Source organism: Leopardus geoffroyi, chromosome B1, assembly GCF_018350155.1.
Source record: "Leopardus geoffroyi isolate Oge1 chromosome B1, O.geoffroyi_Oge1_pat1.0, whole genome shotgun sequence".
NCBI lineage: Eukaryota > Metazoa > Chordata > Mammalia > Carnivora > Felidae > Leopardus > Leopardus geoffroyi.
In genome coordinates, this window is record NC_059327.1 from 121,088,043 (window position 1) to 121,094,596 (window position 6,554).

Here is a 6,554-nt window from a genome sequence, read left to right on the forward strand (position 1 = left end):
TGGGTTAAGCAGCCAACTTTAGCTCAGGTCATGATCTCGCGGTCCGTGAGTTCGAGCCCCGTGTCGGGCTCTGTGCTGACAGCTCAGAACCTGGAGCCTGTTTCAGATTCTGTGTCTCCCTCTCTCTCTGACGCTCCCCTGTTCATGCTCTGTCTCTCTCTGTCTCAAAAATAAATAAATGTTTCAAAAAACCCAAAAAACAAAAAACTAAGGCACACAGCTTAATAAACCCTTGTGCCACCATTACCCGTCTGCCTATGACTAGGGAGAGGGAGGTGCTTTGTGAGCTGACATTGCCTGCCACAGCGCTGTGCTGATGACTGCAGTTTCTGGCACCCAGGGATGCCTAGTCATTTCTCCATACTGAAAACCAGGAAGTGCATTCTACCTACCTTCAAAATCATGCAGTCTTATTTATTATATAGATCTTGGATACTTCTAACAGGTGGGATAACATTAGGATAACATGTCCCCTAACTAGAACTGAAGCTTTTCTGAACCCTGAGAGAGGCAGATCTGGGCTGGGACTCCCAGCCTGTAGTGCTCCTACAGCTTACTAGTGGAAAGAGGGGTGGGGCCTTCACATGGAGGACATTGACTGAGCTCTTGGCAACATACTTAACCTATAGTCTGAAGTTGCTTCCCTTTACACCACAGGTTCTTTCCATGGGCTTTTTGTTTGGTTTTATCCCTTTAAATCATACATTTGGGCTCTTGGTCTGTAGGGATCACAAGGAAGTTTCCAAATATAGATCGGCTTCCTCGATTCTTCAGATGGAAGTGGTCCAAAGCCCTGATTGATCTAGTATTTGCTTGTCTGACCTCAAATTGAATACTCTATATTCACGATAGTAATTTACTACGTGAGATGTTTAGGAAAACACAAGCAGGAGACCTGTACAATATTGTAATTCATGAACCTGGGGAGCTTAGCAAATGGGTAGAATCAGGTTATGGAAACTTCCAGGTTCTTTGCCCTCCAGGTGGGCTCTGCCCTCTTCCTGACCTAAGACACTTCCTTGTTGGAGTTCTTGCCTCCAACACCCGATATTGGAAAGTTGGGTTTTGGCGTGTTGGGAAATACCTATGATTTAACCTTTGACTTGAATCTGCTTCATTTCATTTTAATAAAGTAACAAGTTTATCCCTCCATTTTTTAATACAACTGAAAGGCTAATCCAAAACACAAATAAAAATGCTGCACCTTCTCAAAATAAGCTTGAACTATAAAGAATATGGGGTTTTCACTAAAAGACAGACAGAAGAAAGAAAGAAAGAAAGAAAGAAAGAAAGAAAGAAAGGGAGAGAGAAAGAAAGAAAGGGAGAGAGAAAGAAAGAAAGGGAGAGAGAAGGAAGGAGGGAGGAAGGAAGGAAGGAAGGAAGGAAGGAAGGAAGGAAGGAAGGAAAAAAGGATGGGTCACAGTTCCCATTAGCAAAGCTGTGGGGATAGGGAGGACTCTTACCAGATACAAACTCAGCTCATTAAATTAGATTAGCTCATTACATTCTGGAAGAGACTAGCATTTGAACTGATAGACTGAGTAAAGAAGAGTAGTCTCACCAATGCCAGTGAACATCATCAAATCTCCTGAGGGCCTGAATAGAACAAAAAGACAGAGAAAGGCCAAATTCACTCTCCACCTGAATCGAGATGTCCATCCTCTGCCCTCAGACATCAGTGCTCCTGGTTCTCAGGCCTTTGAAGTATACTACAGACTGAATTACACCACAGGCTCCCTTGTTTTCCAGACAGCAGATTGTGGACTTGGCCTCCACAATTGTGTGAGCCATTTTCTATAACAAATCTCTCTCTCTCTCTCTGTCTCTCTGTCTCTCTGTCTGTCTCTCTGTCTCTCTCTCTCCATCTCTCTCTTTTTCCATCTCTCTCTAATTTTTTGGTTCTGTTTCTTTAGAAAACCCTAATACTTATCTTGATAACTTCCCAAAGGCCACATCTCCTAGTACCTTCCCGTTGGGAGTTAGGGTTTCAACATGTGAATTTGTGGGGGACATGAACATGCCGTCCACAAAACCACATTAGGCTTTCCCAGAAGAGCTGCTAGGAAGCAGAAAGAATTGGCAATGAGCCTACACTAGTGCACAGCTGAAGCTCTCTGATGAGCGAGCAGTCGTGGGTAGCATGGTCCCAGGTTGCTATCAGCCCCATGGAGGAGATGGAAATATGGTGGAATTGAAGTGTTGTCACAGAAATAAAGACCCCATGACTGGGTATTTTGTACAAGGTGCTATATAGCAGGTGAGGCACTCACCTCCTCTCCTGTTGGCTAACCTCCTGCAATGTTGGCCTGGTTCTTCCCGGCGACCTGGGGAAAGATGGCAACCTCTCTACATCCAGCCACCTTTCTCTCTCTTCCTTGCACCTTTCCCCTGGAAGGCCTATATATGATCTCTCTCACTGCCTGCTGGAATGTTTCATCTCAGAACCGAAAGGCGTTGACATGGTCTGAACCTGAAAGTAGATTTAGATATGTTAGCAGCATTAGACCTTTATCGCCTCCAACCCACTGTGATAATTCTGAGGCCGTGCTTTGCTGGCAAATCACATCACTTCCTGACCTCGGAATTCCTTTCAATCTGCTGCATCGCCATGGAACCTTCCCAGGTGGACTCCATCCTGCTTAACACATGTCAGTCATTTCAGCCTTCTCGGCACTGATGTTTAAATATAGCTTGTTTATGCTCCTAACTGTGCTTTTGCCTTTATTTTCCTTTTGCTGTGTTCTTACGGATTTTTTGGATGTCTTCCTTTGCCCCTCTAACAGCAGCAGCAACAGTGACAATGACAACAGTGCTGTCATTTGTGGAGATCTAGCTCTGTGACTGTCCCTGTGCTTCACACCTCGGAAACAAACATTATTTTGTTGAAACCTCATGATAATCCCCTGAGTTAGATATTTTAAGATTTGTTTTCTTTGAGAAGTAATATATTAACGCCCGCATACTGCAAAATATTTAAAGAAACAGAACTGTTTCTAATACAACTGAAAGCACCCCTCTCGTTTTCTTCTCCATGGTTACCATTAATAACCCCGGAATGTGTTTCCTTCCAGATCCTGTGTGCGTGTGACTGTGTGTTTGTGTGTGTACGTTTGTTCCCACAAAAGCTTGGATGCAGATTTTTAATATAAATGGAATCATAGAATAAATATGGTTTTGTGGTTTTCCTTTTCACTTAACAATACATCTTAGAACTAGTATGAGGGAATAACTGTGCCTATGTCACAGACAAGGAAATGGAGTCTTGAGGAGATTAAACAGCTTGATCCTATTAGGTAGTAATTTCCATTACGTGATAGGTTCCTTGAAAACGGAATAATCTTTCTGTTTTCTGTTTATGTTTATAGCTGCCTTATTCCAGAAGTCTGATGCTTTCCTTCTATTCCCGTTCTTGCAGCCGGATCCCTTCTTACCTCTGTGTGCCTGAGTCTCAGCCTACCCAATACCTGTAATTTGAGTCGTGCTTTAGTTTCACTATACCTCATCTAAGGGTAGCGCATTCCCCACCTGAGGGAATTCGAACACCTTCCATCTGCTGCCTGCTTGCCTATGGAATTCCCCTTGTCCCTAAACCTGCTGATGCTACACTTTTCAGGCTTGACATTGACTGGTGTTACGGTGCTCATTGACTTCCCTGCCATATACTGTATTGCTAGGCTGGGCTTCCTGCCAGTACCTACAGCTGACTCTCTTTTCTTCACCTCTCTTTCTGGCCCCCGTATGTGCCCTCCATCACAGGGTGGTTCCATTCCAGGTCCCTGGAAGCGTGCTTGACCCTACCGACCCCCTGCCTGCCTTACGTTGAGATGAAACGCCACTTGCCATCACTTTAGGAAAATACAGTAAAACCTTGGATTGCTTGTTCTGCGAGTGTTCCACAAGACAAGCAAACATTTCTAATAAATTTTAACTTGATAAACAAGCAACGTCTTGCAATACGGGTAGTACATGACACTGAATATCACATGATCACAACTGATCACAATGATGTTCAATGTGATCAATGATCACAAACGATGAATCTGTTTAAGGGCAAGTCAATGTCCCATTTCCACAATATCCTCGAAAGGGGGCAAAAGAGGGTGTCATTGGATAGGCTCCTTGTTAAAGTTGCACAAAAAGAAAAAGATTCTGTTTACCCAATAAATAACTGTGATACCATTAGTGATAGTGAACGTTGTCCTACACAGTAACCCTCTTCTGTCTTGTCTCCCTCACACCAGCCATGAAGGTTTTCAGAGGTAAGTTGCAGGTTAGTTTGTTTATTTTTCTTTATATTTTGTATTTTCTTTATTATTTCGCATTATATTCCAGTATTGTAATCATTTTTATATGACTATTTTTGGGTCGTGGAATGAATGATCTGAGTTTCCATTATTTCTTATGGGGAAATTCACTTTGATATACAAAAGTGCTTTGGGTTACAAGCATGTTTCTGGAACGAATTACGTATGCTCACAAACCAAGGTTTTACTGTACTAGATTCATAAGCTGAGATTACAGTATATTCCTTTGAGAGAAAAACAAATCTACAATCAAGGATTTGACATAAGGAAGAGCAGGTACGGTGAACCAATGGTTTACATTTTTATTTCTCATTTCTTTAACATTTATGAAATGGTTATTCTGTTTAGGCTAATCAGCAACATTTCCTCTGGCCATCCTGAGCTTCTTGGTTTCTTTTATAAAAAATAATACTGCTTTTCTGTTTTGTTTTCTTTTAAGAATTGATCATCTAGAGATTGAAGGATTTTTTTTTATAGACCTTTGAAACTCTTACTCATGAGGCGTTTCTATTTTAGTAAATAGTCTTTCTTAATTCCTCAGCAACCTGTCTGATTTCTCTCATTTCTTTATCAGTGATACTGTGATTTTTCAGTCACCCAGAATGGATACACGGGAATCATTATGTATCCTTATCTTTTCTCCTCAGTTGTCTGCCTGTGCCTTGGTCACATGCTCGGCTCAGAACTACATCCTTGTTGGGGCGCTTGGGTGGCTCAGTTGGTTAAGCGTCCAACTCTGGATTTTGGCTCAGGTCATCATCTTCTGGTCATAAGATTGAGCTCCATGTAAGGCTCTGCATTGGGTATGGAGCCTGCTTGGGATTCTCTCTCCTTCTGCCCCTCCCCCATGAGGGCACACACACACACACACACACACACACTCTCTCTCTCTCTCTCTCTCAAAAAAAAAAAAAAAGCAACTACATCTTTATTTATCTTCCAAATTCACTTTGCCCTTTCCTTTACTACTTACCACCCCATGTTGTGATATCCTTTTTCTGTAAGCATTATCATTCCCATACTCAAAATCTAAAATACTTCCTATTGTCCACTAGAACTGGCTCAAAGAGATAAGAATTGCCTACTTTTTTCTCCCGTGTATCCATCCGCACACTACCATGGCTGTGCCAGTTCTGATCAGACAACATTTACAAGACACTTCACTTACAGGACAAATAATTATTCCCGGTAATGAATCACAGCCTTTAATTTTAAATATTTATCCAGTTTTCTCAGGGAGTTGATCTTCAAACTCCTCCGTAATCTAACCCTATTTTCCTATCCAATCTTAGTCCTTTCTATTTCCCAATAAGAACATTTTTATTATCCTGTAAATACGCAGTGCATCTTTCTGCTGTCAAGCCATTGATCAGGTTCTACCCACCTTTGCAATGCTTTCCCCTGATGAATGGGAAAGTCACTGGCTGTAACATGCATCATCCTTGGCCTCCACTAGCACACTTTTGTGGGAAGTGCAAAAAGGTGCCCTTTTAGGATGGATCAGTTGCATAAAGGCACAGCTTTCGTCAAAATATTTCATTTCCCTGCTGGAATGCTTTGCTGTATAAGCTGGTAATGGTTAGATTTTGGCCCCCCCACTCTCCCCATCCCTCAGTTGGAGACCTTTGTGCACCATATGAATTGCACAATGATGTCCAGCAGCACTATTTAATCCATCATCTGTTGGCCAATTTGGTTGACCCAACTGGCAAGGAGAATTTATTTTTTCTCCTCCAATATTCCCTTCTCCTATCCAAACCCAATGCAAGCTTTATGGCCCTGCTGGTAACTTATTTCCCTCATTAGGACACCAGCCCTCAAAATGGACTCGGCTGAATAACACATACACAACCTCTATTACAAAATTTATTTCTTGGTATATTCTGTTTTGGTTTCTTGAGTGTTTCTTAGGTTGGATTTATCTTTCTTGATTAGGAAGTTCCTCAAGATGGAGGATATTACTTAGATCTTTCTCTAGTCAATAAACTACTCAACACAAAAGCAAACATATCTATATATTTTATTATATCCAAGTTGCCATTAATTGTAAGATACATTATTATTCTACTTATCACTAAAAAAGAAAAAAAAGAAAACACTGAAAATTGGACAGTAATTTCAATTTCTATTTTAAATTTATTGAAAGTAACTTTTAAATTTATTTTCAATGACTTGGTTATACAGCACCCTCATACATAAATAAAATGGAATATATAAGCTAAATATGTTTAGTTAAAATATTCCTAAAGC